The 14937-nt window shown below is 38.9% G+C and overlaps 1 protein-coding gene across 2 annotated transcripts in view; it reads left to right on the top strand.

Moving 5' to 3' along the window:
• LOC136877041 (glucose dehydrogenase [FAD, quinone]) overlaps positions 1 to 14937 on the top strand; it is an 83412-nt gene that overhangs the window by 48945 nt on the left and 19530 nt on the right. Inside the window, exon 1 of one of the 2 annotated variants that reach the window (XM_067150845.2) lies at positions 540 to 635. The exons of the other annotated variant lie outside the window; for it this stretch is intronic. The gene's annotated coding sequence lies outside the window, so the exon portion shown is untranslated. Of the gene's footprint in view, positions 1 to 539; positions 636 to 14937 lie in introns of those variants that run through there. 2 annotated transcript variants of the gene reach the window in all.

The following is a 14937-nucleotide window of genomic DNA, read 5'->3' on the forward strand; positions in this document are numbered from 1 at the left end:
AGCTATGCAATTTAATACAATCTTGCTCACAACGTGTACACTACCTAACCTAGAATTCTGTCTACAATGTAGAATTCCGTAGCGAAGCACGGATACATCAGCTAGTATTACAATATACTGTGTAGCAAACAAGCAACCTTCATTTCTTTAGCCTTATGATTACGAGTCCCATGACCTAGTTTAAGTGGAATCCAAGGCACAGAGGCGCATCAATCATTTTCAAAATCGAACATACGTTGGACAGGATTCAGGTAGCCCTACCTGCCACACTCTTTGTAACACACACACATGTATGTGATAAATACTACTGACTGATATGAAACACCTAATCATGACAAAACATGTGACCATAACGATTTTACTCCTTCCTTTTGACGAACATTTAACTCATGAACGAGTGACCGAGAACAAAAATGTAAGTTCCCTAAATGTTATCTCACTCTTCGTTTGTTTTCTCTTGTCCCGCGATAAGCTGGCAATTAGTTATCAAACAATGTTCTTACAAAACAGTGGAATAAGTACTCGCTTACTTGAGTCTCCAAGACAGTTCGACATACAGCTATGTTCAAATAAACAGTTGTGCAAAACGTGTTAGCGAATATTATGAAATCCAAAGAGTGAATAGTTTTTAAAGTGTAAGTATCAATTACCTTGTTATATATTGTACTAGTAAGATGCCCGTGCTTCGCTACGGTATTATACTGAAATTTATAATTGAATGCTAAACGTTTTATATATAATCCGCCGAAATTCGCGATCTGACTCGTTTTCTGAAAGATTACGTCAATGATCCTCCCATTTTTCAATCTTTCTTTCCAGCAATCGACTTCGTACTTCCCGGGCTAGGTCCACGTATTCCACCCGGTCAGTTGGGTCCCTAAATCACTGCCATCTTTCCCTGTAAGCATTTTTAATATGGATCAAATCCTTGAGGAGATCCGGCGTGGTGTCATCTTGGGTGCCTTGGTGGTACTGAATACGTGGCCGGACTGCATTCGTAGTCATTACCTGGCCAGGACCCTTTTTCCAGCGCAGTCCGCACATTTTGACGACGCTCCAGAACATGATTATTATTATTATTATTATTATTATTATTATTATTATTATTATTATTATTATTATTATTATTATTGATGTTCTGGACACCACAGCAAGATGCAAGACCGCTACTTGGCGGTAAATTACATCTGCTGACAATGTGACCAGCACCATTGTCGTGCGTAGGCAAGTGCGCGGGATTTCTGGTGATACGAATGATATACTCCCGTGCATTATTGACTTTATTATAGAGGCGAACAATTGCACGGTTAATGTCATTCCTATCGTTTATTTCAAATGTGTTTAAATTTTTATTTATATGCTAGGAGAATCTACTGTAATATAACTTTAAGTTCTCCAAAGGAAAAGATGGCTCTGGAAAACGAACCCAGGAAAGATTAAAAATGATCGGTTCATGATCAGATTAAGTACATTATGAACAGTAAAATCAATTGGTCTCAACTACTTTTTTACCCCGCCGCCGTTAAGTTGATTCCCCCCCCAAGAATAAAGAAGGCGTGTTTCTTTATGTTTAAAGGAGATTCCAAATACCAATGTTCACGTCTGTTACCTTCGGTTATGAGATATGAGTATCCCCATAAAAATAATTCACTTTTTTCACTTCCTCTCACACTCCACCCCCACCCCCAGTGAATTTTGAGGCAAAAAGTACGTGTTTCTTTAATAGTAAAAGATCTTCTAAATACCAATTATCACGACTCTAACATCTTCAGTTTTTAAGATATGTGTCCTCATAAAAGGAATTCAACTCCTTTTCACCCCCGCCTCCCAATATGATTTCCCCACAAAACGCATTTTTCTTTGTTTTTAAAGGAGATACAAATACCAATTTCCACGTCTGTAACAACTTTAGTTTTTATTAGATGTACGTATCCACATACAATTAATTCAATTAATTTTTCAACTCTTTCACCTCCGCCCCCCTTCATTGGATTTTCCGAGAATACGTCTTTCTTAACTTTTAAAACAGATTCCAAATACCAATGTTCATGTCTGCAAAATCTTTCTATTTTGATATAATACAGTAGTATCTTCATACAAATATTTCAACTAATTTTTCAATTTCCCTCCCTCCTTTAAGTGGATTTCCGAAAACAAAAGCTACGTATTTCTTTATTTCTAAAGGAGTTTCAAATGCCAAATTTCACGTCTGTAACATCTTCTATTCTTGATATATCAGTATCCTAATTAAAATAATTCAACCCCTTTTTCATTAAATTTTATCCCCACCCCAGCCAAGTAGTTTCCCGAAAACAAAAAATACATGTTTCTTTATTTGTAATAGATATAAAAATACCATTTTTCACTTCTGTAACATGTTACGTTTTTGAGATATACTGTAGAAATGCTCATTTAAAAATGTCACCCCTTTTTTTTAGTTCCCCTTAAGTGGAGTTTTCCAAAAACATATCACCTAGGTTTATTTACTTTTACAGGAGATTCCAAAATACCAATTTTTACGTCTGTAACATTTTACGTTTCTGAGATGCACTGTAGTTATAATCTTTCTAAAACTTCACCCCAATTTGACACTTCCGTTTAATCCCCATTCATTGGATTTTCCAAAAAACAAAAAATACGTATTTCCTTGTTTATAAATGAGATCCCAAATACCAATTTACGGTGTGTAATATCTTCAGTTTCTGAGATATAAGTATCCTCATTAAAGGCATTTAACCGCTTCTTCACCCTTTTTGGGATATTCCGAAAACAAATAATACTTGTTTCTTTATTTTTAAAGGAGATTCTTAATACCAACTTTTACATCTGTAAACTTTTAAAGTTTTGAGACATAGGTACACTCATTTTAAAAAATCACCCCCCTCTTCACCCCCAGTTAATTAGATTTTCCAAAAACAAATAATACGCGTTTCTTTATTTTTATAGGAGATCCCAAATACAAATGTTCGGGTCTGTAATATCTTCAGTTTCTGAGATATAAGTATCCTGATTAAAGCCATTCAACCCCTTTTTCACCCTTTCTACCCCTCCTATTGGGATTTTCAGAAAACAAAAAATACATGTTTCTTTATTTTTAAAGGAGATTCAAAATACCAATTTTTACATCTGTAAATATTTAAAGTTTTGTGATATAGATACACTCATTTTAAAAATTCACTCCCCCGTTCACCCCCTATTAATTAGATTTTCCCAAAACAAAAAATGCGTGTTTCTTTATTTTTAAAGGAGATCCCAAATATAAATTTTTAGGTCTGTAATGTCTTCAGTTTCTGAGACTTAAGTATCCTCATTAAAGACATTCAACCCGTTTTTCACGCCTCCTATTGGGATTTTCCGAAAACAAAAATACGTGTTTCTTTATTTTTAGAGGAGATTCTAAATACCAATTTTTAGATCTGTAAACTTTTAAAGTTTTGAGATATAGATACACCCATTTCAAAAATTCACCCCCCTTTTCACCCCCTTAACGTCGGAATATCCAAAAATCCTCTGACCAATTTTATTGCGTACTAGCTGTTACCCACGACTTCGCTCGCGTGGATTTTGTAACTTGAAAAAAAAGTAATCGTTTCCCGATAATGCACTAAGAATTAACTGAAAATCTTTAACGTATAAAAACTCGCCGAGAAGTTTAGTTCCATTTACCCCAGAACCTCTTTCTAAACCACATTTGTGGTATTGCCTTTTGGGCCTAAGATGACCAGGCTACTGACAGCTAAATCTGGAACATGCGTCATACATGTGAGAAACAGTCCTGTCTAAAGTCGAAAACAAAAAAGCACGGTACGTGTTTATTTATTTTTAAAAGAAGATTCCAAATACCTCTTTCCACGTCTGTACTATCTCCATTATATGATATATAAGTATTCCCATAAAAAAATCATCCCCTTTCCCTTTATCAGTCCCCCCCCCCCCACCTAAGTGGATTTTCCGAAAACAAAAAAATACGCGTTTCTTTGCTTTTAAAAGAGATTCCAAATACCAGTTTTCACGTCTGTAATATCTTCAGCTTTTGAGATATATGAATCCTTATAAAAAGAATTCAACTCCATTTTCACTTCTTTTCACGCCGTTAGGTGGCTTTTGCAAAAACAAAAAACACATTTCCTATATTTTTAAAGGAGATTCCAAATACTAATTTTCACGTCGGTAATATGTTAAGCTTTTTGAGATATAGTCCTATTGTAGATATACTCATTTTTAAAATCCAGCCAATTTTCAATTCTTTTCACCCCCTTAAGTGGATTTTCCGAAAATAAAAATACGTGTTTGCTATTAAAGGAAATTCCAAGTACCAATTTTCAATTTTTGAGATATAGGTATCCTAATTATAGGATTCAACCCCTTTTTCAGCACTTTTCAACCCCCCACACCCACCTTAGAGAAAACGTGTGTTACATTGTTTTTAAAGGTGATTCCAAATACTAGTTCTTACGAATGTAACATGTTAAGTTTTGGAGATTATACTCACTTTAAAAATTCATCCCATTTTTCACTTCTTTTCACTCTCTTAAGTGGATGTTTCGAAAACAAAATACATGTTTCTTTATTTTTAATGGAGATACCATGTACCAATTTTCACGTCTGTAACATCTTCAGCTTTTGATATATAAGTGACCTCATAAAGAGGATTCAACCCGTTTGTCACTTTTTACCCCCTTAGGCGGATTTTCCGAAATATAATAATATGTGTTCCTTTATATTTAAATGAGACTCCAAATACCAATTTTTACGTCCTTAAACGGTTAAGCTTTTGAGATACAGATATACTCATTTTAAAATTTACCCACTTTTCACCCCCTTAGCGGCGGAAAATCGAAAAATCCTTCCTTAGTGAGCACCTACACTGTAATATAAATGTATCCCCAACATTTCAATTCTTTATGTCTAGTAGTTTTGGCTCGGCGATGACGAATCAGTCAGTCAGTCAATCAGTCAGTCAGTCAGTCAGTCAGTCAGTCAGTCAGTCAGTCAGTCAGTCAGTCAGTCAGTCATTCAGGACATGTTGTTTTATATATACATACTGCATATAGATTTTGAGTGATAGATAACTTACTTTTAAATAAACCGTCACACTTGCCACTTAATACATTTAATAAATACATTTTATCTGTGATAATCACGCTCATAAAAACATGCATCCGGCTCCATGGCTAAATGGTTAGCGTGCTGGCCTTTGGTCACAGGGGTCCCGGGTTCGATTCCCGGCAGGGTCGGGAGTATTAACCGTAATTGGTTAATTTCGCTTACACGGGGGCTGGGTGTATGTGTCGTCTTCATCATCATTTCATCCATATCACGACGCGCAGGTCACTTACGGGTGTCAAATCGAAAGACCTGCATCTGGCGAGCCGAACTTGTCCTCAGACACTCCCGGCACTAAAAGCCATACGTCATTTCATTTCATAAAAATATGCTATTTAACTGGAAATATTACTTACTTATAATCATCTACGATTAGAATTTGTATCTTTCATCAGCATGCTATACTTCAAATAGGCGTTGTAGCAAATGGCTCGTATCGAGAACTTGTACAGTTGTTAAGTAGAGAGCAGAAATGTGCGGGTGTCCATCTCTTTGGCATTTCCCGACACGACGTAATAGCAGAAATCTATTTGAAGTATCCACGAACTTTCTTTAACAAAAAAGGAAGATAACGAAATGTTTAGCCCATTACCGGTTACAATTACTTTTCATGAAGTCCTAAAGGAATAATGATGATGGTAATAATAATAATAATAATAATAATAATAATAATAATAATAATAATAATAATAATAATTTTAATACATACATTGTCATTAAAGACTGTTATGCCTTTCAGCGTTCAGTCTGTAAGCCTCTGTGAATGTACTAAACGTCGCCACAATCCTCTATTTGCAACTATTGCTGTGGTCTCATTTAGTTCTATACCTCTTATCTTTAAATCGTTAGAAACTGAGTCTAACCATCGTCGTCTTGGTCTTCCTCTATTTCTCTTACCCTCCATAACAGAGTCCATTATTCTCCTAGGTAACCTATCCTCCTCCATCCGCCTCACATGACCCCTCCACCGAAGCCGCTTTATGCGTACAGCTTCACCCATCGAGTTCATTCCTAACTTAGATTTTATCTCCTCATTCCGAGTTCCCTCCTGCCATTGTTCCCACCTGTTTGTACCAGCAATCATTCTTGCTACTTTCATGTCTGTTACTTCTAACTTATGAATAAGATATCCTGAGTCCACCCAGCTTTCGCTCCCGTAAAGCAAAGTTGGTCTGAAAACAGACCGATGTAAAGATAGTTTCGTCTGGGAGCTGACTTCCTTCTTACAGAATACTGTTGATCGCAACTGCGAGAGCTCACTACATTAGCTTTACTAAACCTTGATTCAATCGCAATTACTATATTACCATCCTGGGAGAACACACAACCTAAATACTTGAAACTATCGACCTGTTCTAGCTCTGTATCACCAATCTGACATTCAATTCTGTTGAATTTCTTACCTACTGACATCAATTTAAGTCTTCGAAAGGCTAATTTTCATACCATACTCATTGCACCTATTTTCAAGTTCCAAGATGTTAGACTGCAGGCTTTCGGCACAGTCTGCCATTAAGACCAAGTCATCAGCATACGCCAGACTGCTTACTACATTTCCACCTAACTGAATCCCTCCTTGCCATTTTATACCTTTCAGCAGATGAGCCATGTAAACTATGAACAGCAAAGGTGAAAGATTATAGCCTTGCGTAACCCCTGTAAGTACCCTGAACCAAGAACTCATTTTACCATCAATTCTCACTAAAGCCCAATTGTCAACATAAATGCCTTTGATTGATTTTAATAATCTACCTTTAATTCCATAGTCCCCCAGTATGGCGAACATCTTTTCCCTCGGTACGCTATCATATGCTTTCTCTAGATCTACGAAACATAAAAACAACTGCCTATTCCTCTCACAGCATTTTTCAATTATCTGTTGCATACTGAAAATCTGATCCTGACAGCCCCTCTATGGTCCGAAACCACACTGGTTTTCATCCAACTTCCTCTCAACTACTGATCGCACCCTCCCTTCCAAGATGCCAGTGCATACCTTGCCTGGTACACTAATCAATGAGATACCTCGATAGTTGTTGCAATCCTTCCTGTTCCCTTGCTTATAGATAGGTGCAATTACTGCTTTTGTCCAATCTGAAGGTACCTTACCAACACTCCATGCTAATCTTACTACTCTATGAAGCCATTTCATCCCTGCCTTCCCACTATACTTCACCATTTCAGGTCTAATTTAATCTATTCCTGCTGCTTTATGACAATGGAGTTTATTTACCATCCTTTCCACTTCCTCAAGTATAATTTCACCAACACCATTTTCTTCCTCCCCATGAGCTTGGCTGTTCGCAACACCACCAGGAAGATTTCCTTTTATGTTGAAAAGCTGTTCAAAATATTCCCTCCACCTCTCCGGTGATAATCTCGAAAAATGTAGAAGCCCCATGAAACCCTTACAGTTTTTACAGAAATTGAACCTGTAACTTATTTTGAGAAAATATTATTATATTTTGCAAGCTTTAATGAATAAACGATTGAGAAACTGTACTTTTTTCGCTTCGAAATTAATATACATCCACGGGAGGAATAAAATGGTATATAACTAAAAGGGTGCGTTCATCTCATCAACTGAAGAAATGCGAGGACACTGATTTTCTTTTACTTCATCTATTTTTGAAACCAATCAGTCTCTATGTTCCTGGAAATATATGCATGCCTTCTTCATTTTACGTAAGGAAATAATTCCCATACTATATGTTGTGTACCGATCGTTGACGGGTTAGTTATTGTAACTACAGTCGTACTACCATCTAGCGGAGACAGCAGAAGAAAGAAGCACACCTCATTTAACAACAATACTCAATAAGTATAAAGGTATCGTTGATATGTTTTACGAGCTTAGTACATTGTTGGCCATCATACTTTCTTTTCTTCCCGCTCTGCGATAGTAGGGCTCAAGGTTTGTGATTTGGTCTCAAATACATTTAACGATGTAAACATATATGGATGAGAATCTTGAATATCTCTAGGGTGTGAGGTAATAAGCTTACTTTGACAGCATAACATGTAGGTTCTGGGAAAAGGACTTTGTCGTTTGGTTTCCCAAACAAAATTTGAGGTTATATGATCTACCATTGAAATAAAACAATTAATTTTATTTGATACTAAACAAAATATATCCTTTAAATTCATAATTTAAACGGCAAGGTTTGCTGCGATAATTTAGATGATAACATAACTCTGACATTACAACTGAAAGAAACTCTAAGCATTAAATTTGAAATCCTCTTGACCGGACATTTAAAAGTTGTACAAGAATTGTATCCCTCACTGTTTCACTTGACTGTACCTTGAACACATTGAGTGTTATTACGACGTATTCCTTTGAATTGGCATCAGCTGTAGATATCTCAAACCTAATTTGGTGAAGTATCCTTTTAGTTTCACAAACGAGATAGAGCATGGCTTGAAATTAAATTCACACTTCACATTAAACTTTACAAGTAATTCACTGATAACTGTTAGTCTGCATTACGATGACTCAATATTCTGTTGTTACCGAACTGACACAAGAACTCGACCGAACAGATACACGAAACACACTCCGAACATTTAATCCATTTGGTCACTGACGACTAATATCCATGTCACTGCTCTACCTTCAACTGACTGACTGACCAACTGTGGCCTCACTCTCCAAATGACTATCCATCGACCAAGGCTCCATCCAATTGACTGTTCACCATCCGTCTCACTGACCGACTCACTGAGAGTCCACCTCCGTCTGACTCTTGACTACCATCTGACTAGCTGCTATAGGATACTCCTCTATACTGTATATAGACACTAGTTGTCACATGGTATAACACCCACGTCATCTCTAAAACAGCCCATTATGTCACTTCCACCCATCTCCAAAGTATTACAGGTTGTGATGAAATAGCCTCAGGCAAAGTAGAAACTCCCTAAATTCTCTCATCGTTCTAAATGCATACAATGTCAGAGCGATGAATCGACAGTTAGTGCAACAGTATTGCACCATATGTTGTAATGTATTTAAACTAGTTTCACAACACCCTTGCGGCAGCAACTCTCACTCTACATTATTTTAATGCTAACATACTCACACACACACATATATATATACTAATATTATCAAGAGGAAAAATGTGTATATTTGTAACGGATAGACTCAAAAACTACTGAAACGATTTTAAAAAATTATTTCACCTACAGAAAGCTACATTGCCACTGAGTAATATGGGCTGTATTTCATTTTCAAAACAATTCTAGGGGGGTGGGCGACGGGGGGGGGAGATATAAAAATAACAGGCTAATATAGACTAAATATCGAATTTTTTGTACAAGGACGAGACAAAGCTCATTTTAAGTCCCTTGATGAAAGAACAAAACTCGGTGAGCCCTACGGGCCCAAAAACCACGTTTTAAGTCCCTAAAACCAACCGTTATGGAGATATTGCTAGCACACTACCGCTGCTATAGGAATCGGATAAAAGAAATTAACTGCCGTAACCATGGCAACGTCAGCTCCAGGATTCTAGAACAGCGAGATTATGCATGTGCGTTTGGGCATAGCTGCCAACCAAAATTGGTACACATATGACTTAGTACCAGGAGACAAACCTCGTGGGGGTAAGACACCCTAACACCCTTACGGGCAGGGGGTGAGGGGGTAAGGTATAAAAATAATCTAGAATAGTACCGAATCCATAGTTTTCGTGGTCGCTGAAATGAATAGTGACACTCCGAATTTTTTAAAGTTCATGTTCAGCCCACTTTGGGGTGGGTGTGAGGGGGAAGTGAGATATAAAAATAATCAAGAATAGTGTCGAATCTACATTTTTGGGGTCACTGAGATGAATGGTGACAATCCAGATTTTTTATCTCTTAGGAGTGGGGGGCGAGAGGGAGACAGTCTCATTGACAGTTGAAACCCTGTACATCGTACCTATAGTGCGACGGCTAAATACATATAGTTCTCATTATTAATTTTTGACAGGATCAAATACTTCCCAGTCGATTCGAGCTTCCATAGGGACAAAGTTTTACTCGAAAATCAAATAAATAAAAACTTGAAAACAAACACATCTAAATAATTTTAAAACGATATAATAGATCGTAACATATCAATCTGCCCGCCTCTGTGGTGTAGTGGTTAGCGTGATTAGCTGCCACCCCCGGAGGCCCGGGTTCGATTCCCGGCTCTGCCACGAAATTTGAAAAGTGGTACGAGGGCTGGAACGGGGTCCACTCAGCCTCGGGAGGTCAACTGAGTAGAGGTGGGTTCGATTCCCACCTCAGCCATCCTGGAAGTGGTTTTCCGTGGTTTCCCACTTCTCCTCCAGGCGAATGCCGGGATGGTAGCTAACTTAAGGCCACGGCCGCTTCCTTCCCTCTTCCTTGCCTATCCCTTCCAATCTTCCCACCCCTCCATAAGGCCCCTGTTCAGCATAGCAGGTGAGGCCGCCTGGGCGAGGTACTGGTCATACTCCCCAGTTGTATCCCCGACCAAGAGTCTGAAGCTCCAGGACACTGCCCTTGAGGCGGTAGAGGTGAGATCCCTCGCTAAGTCCGAGGGAAAAACCGAACCTGGAGGGTAAACAGATGATGATGATGATGATGACATATCAATCTGCAAGTCAAAAAGGAATTCTATAAAAATTCACTTCACACCTAAGTAATGGGTAATACAAATCTTAAAGGTAAGCATTCAGAAACTGGGTACCACAGCTAGTACACAATAAATTAAATACAAAGAAGCAAGCGATAATTAATTAATACATAGCGAAATCAGATTATAGAATTGAATCAAACAACAATAATAGTTACAATAATAGTAGTAATAATACTAATACGGATAAAATAATAATAATAATAATAATAATAATAATAATAATAATAATAATAATAATAATAATAATAATAATAATAATACAGATAAAATCTTGTAACGGGATTTGAACCATTACAGGTTGTGCACTTACCTTACAGATTCTCCTTACTTCTATCTACATCCACTACCTTTACCCGTCGACTTCTTGCTGACCGTCATCTTGGCCGATAAGCTGACTCCCCCGCCCCCATTACGTCAGTTTCTTATAGTTTATCTCTCGTACCTTCTCGAAGAATCTTACGATTACATAAATATGTTGTTATTCCATCTGGATGCACGAGCACACCACTATTTGTTGGACAGAGTTGGCTCTCTGGTCCACCGAATTCTACCTTCCCTCACATGAGGGATAATCGAGGAACACTATGTGTAACTTTCATTTTTCATTAATCATTTCCGACGGAAATTGGGGGAGTTGATCATATTCTGTAGCCACTATTCTACCTTTTATTGTGCGATCTTGTCACGGTTAAATGAAGAAAAGTAAATCTTCTTCTTCTTCTTCTTCTTCTTAATATGTTTATCCTCCAGGTTCGGTTGTTCCCTCGGACTCAGCGAGGGATCCCACCTCTACCGCCTCAAGGGCAGTGTCCTGGAACTTCAGACTTTGGGTCGGGGATACAGCTAGGGAGAATGACCAGTACCTCGCCCAGGCGGCCTCACCTGCTATTCTGAACAGGGGCCTTGTGCAGGGATGGGAAGATTGGATGGGATAGGCAAGGAAGAGGGAAGGAAGCGGCCGTGGCCTTAAGTTAGGTACCATCCCGGCATTTGTCTGGAGGAGAAGTGGGAAACCACGGAAAACCACTTCCAGGATTGCTGAGGAGGGAATCGAACCCACCTATACTCAGTTGACCTACCGAGGGTGAGTGGACCCGTTCCAGCCCTCGTACCACTTTTCAAATTTCGTGGCAGAGCCGGGAATCGAACCCGGACCTCCGGGGGTGGCAGCTAATCACGCTAACCACTACACCACAGAGGCGGACAATAGTAAATCTGTTTGGTTATATATCCCTGAACACTTAATAATAATCATGCAAATATGGAAATCTTCGTGTGTGTGCACTTGTGGAATTGTCCATCGAGTGATTAAAATTTTGTAATCGTGTTTCTCGGACTCCTACATTCCTTCCTTACCGGTATTCAACTTATTCGTCTACTATGTATACACTGTTAGGTGTCCGTCTACATAGGTTAGATCATTTGGATTGCTTTTATTGTATCTGAAATTATCATTAAGTTTACTTATGTAAATTTGTTATAAACTGTCACTTGGTTAAAACATTTCCCGCCGGGCTGAGTGGCTCAGACGGTTAAGGCGCTGGCCTTCTAACCCCAACTTGGCAGGTTCGATCCTGGCTCAGTCCGGTGGTATTTGAAGGTGCTCAAATACGACAGCCCCGTGTCGGTAGATTTACTGGCACGTAAAAGAAATCCTGCGGGACTAAATTCCGGCACCTCGGCTTCTCCGAAGACCGTGAAAGTAGTTAGTGGAACGTAAAGCAATAGTATTATTATTATTATTATTATCATTATTATTATTATTATTATTATTATTATTATTATTATTATTATTATTATTATTATTAAAACATTTCCCCTTAGAAATAGGTTACCTTGGCAGCGATAGTATAGATTTGCTTATTCGTCTTTCTACGTATGCTAATTTGATGTTAAATCATTTACCAGTTTTTCTTGTCTAAATTAATTTTGTATTCTTTACTTCCTCCCCGGAGGAATATACCTATTAGCTTCTTTCGAAACCTATGTATTACTTAGGCCAAGCATTTAACCTAAAATTGGGGCAACGTTCCACTTGGAGTTTATATTAAGAAACCAAGCAACTCTAAACTACAGATTGAACATTTTTCTGATGTCCTGTTGGTCAGGAATTGTATCTAGCAAGTGTGTTGCAGTGAAAGTAATTGTTATATCTGAAAGTGTTCTTACCCTTGATGCGCGTTATATTCCACGGTCACGGATTCCTCTAATGATCTGGGGCCTATGAATTTGACATTCCACTTCGCATGTTTAAGTTATGTTATCGTAGTAGAAAGTTCGTTCTGTCATTCCATTGAAAATATGAGTGAAGGACGTTTCCATTTAGGCATAAGTTTTAAGCAATAACCCCTTCTTTGGGAATTTGTGGTTGAACTCTCACTTCATGAACGTACGAGTTCTTTGCCCATTTCTACTATTTGGTTACCATTAGTATTGCGCATTTATGTTAGGGTTCCTAACCCTTACTTTTGCTTCCCACCACGTTTATCATGGTGTAGCAAACCTCGTGCGGTCTAATGAGAGAGAGAGAGAGAGAGAGAGAGAATCCACAGCCTGTTTCCATCTAGCGGCGAGGATGGAAATGTGCCGGCTGCCGAAGCCCGTCGCACTCCTCTGGGGCAATGATTAATGAATGATTAATGAAATGAAATGATATTGGAAAGTGTTGCTGGAATGAAAGATGGCAGGAAAAATCGGAGTACCCGAAGAAATACCTGTCCTGCCTCCACTTTGTCCAACACAAACCTCACATGGAGTGACCGGGATTTGAACCACGACATCCAGCGGTGAGAGGCCGGCGCGCTGCCGCCTGAGCCACAAGTAATACTACTGTATACCCCATTTGTGTTGTACCCGTTCCGAGACAGGAACTCCTGAGCTATAAAGTACCAAACGTTACACAGCCTAAACTTTCACCCACCCACACCCTTGTGATTCGCTTTTCCCTCATTTTCAAGTGATCGTTACTTCAAATTCTTCTTCTCATTTCGCCACTCATTTTCTACAACTTCCTGATCAATAGATGCTAATGACACAGCGGTTTTCCTCCTTATAAAAACGAATCACAGCCACCATCATTCCCAGTTCCATAGTTCACTAAATGGTCACGAAAATAGGGAATAGGTCTGTAGGGCCTATGGTTACTAGGGCATTACAGCAAGTTCGATAATAGTTATTTACGCAACGGCCACAAAAAGTGATCTTTTACGTTACGAGGCCAACGGCCGTAGCCGTGTTGAAATATCGCATCCCGTTAGGTCTCCGAAGTTAAGTAACATCAGGCGTAGTCAAGATTTGGATGGGTTGCCTCGCGCTGTTGGTGGGGGGTAAGGGAATGGAGGAGTGGAAAGGTTGCTGATGATCATGATGCTTGTTGTTTTAAGGGGCCTAACATCGAAGGTCATCGGCCCGGAGTGGAAAGGAACTGGTCACCCTACCGTACGTAAACTCCGACTCAGGTACACCTCTGCGGAGGTTCGGACCTGCCTTCGGGCATAATACACCCTTACCTTACTTAGGCCTACGTTACGAGTGAGATGTTTACGTCCGAGCCGGAATTTCGAACCAGTAACGTAAACCTATCATTTTCGTGGCTGTTGGGTACAATATTTTAATTCATACTATGGTGAAGGAACTTATTTTAAATTAAATATTTAATTATAAATACTTTTGTCCAACTCCTTGGCTGAATGGTCAGCATCGAGGCCTTCGGTTCAGAGGGTCCCTGATTCGATTCCCGGGTCGGGGATTTTAATTGCATGTGATTAATTCTTGTGGCTCGGGGACTGGCTGTTTGTGTTTGTCCCAGCACCCTTCTCTTCATATTCAGACAACACACCACACTACCAGCCACCACAGAAACACGCAATAGTGATTACATCCCTCCACATAGGGTTGGCGTCAGAAAGGGCATCCGGACGTAAAACAGGGCCAAATCTACATGTGTGGCACAGTTCGCACCCGCAACCCCACAAGGTGTGGGAAAAGCTGTAGAAGAAGAATTATAAATATTTGTTGACATGTCATGAGGTGTTTGACTGATGTAGTGACTTTTTGTTTTGTTGTGAGAATGTTGCTAACAAGGGAACTGTCCATACTGTCATATCCAAATCGACAATGAAATTTGGTAGAGGGGATGAGGGGTCCATAGAAAGCAATGTACAAAAATGCGGCTGTCATTT

The sequence above is a fragment of the Anabrus simplex genome, chromosome 7, assembly GCF_040414725.1.
Source record: "Anabrus simplex isolate iqAnaSimp1 chromosome 7, ASM4041472v1, whole genome shotgun sequence".
In the NCBI taxonomy this organism is placed as follows: domain Eukaryota; kingdom Metazoa; phylum Arthropoda; class Insecta; order Orthoptera; family Tettigoniidae; genus Anabrus; species Anabrus simplex.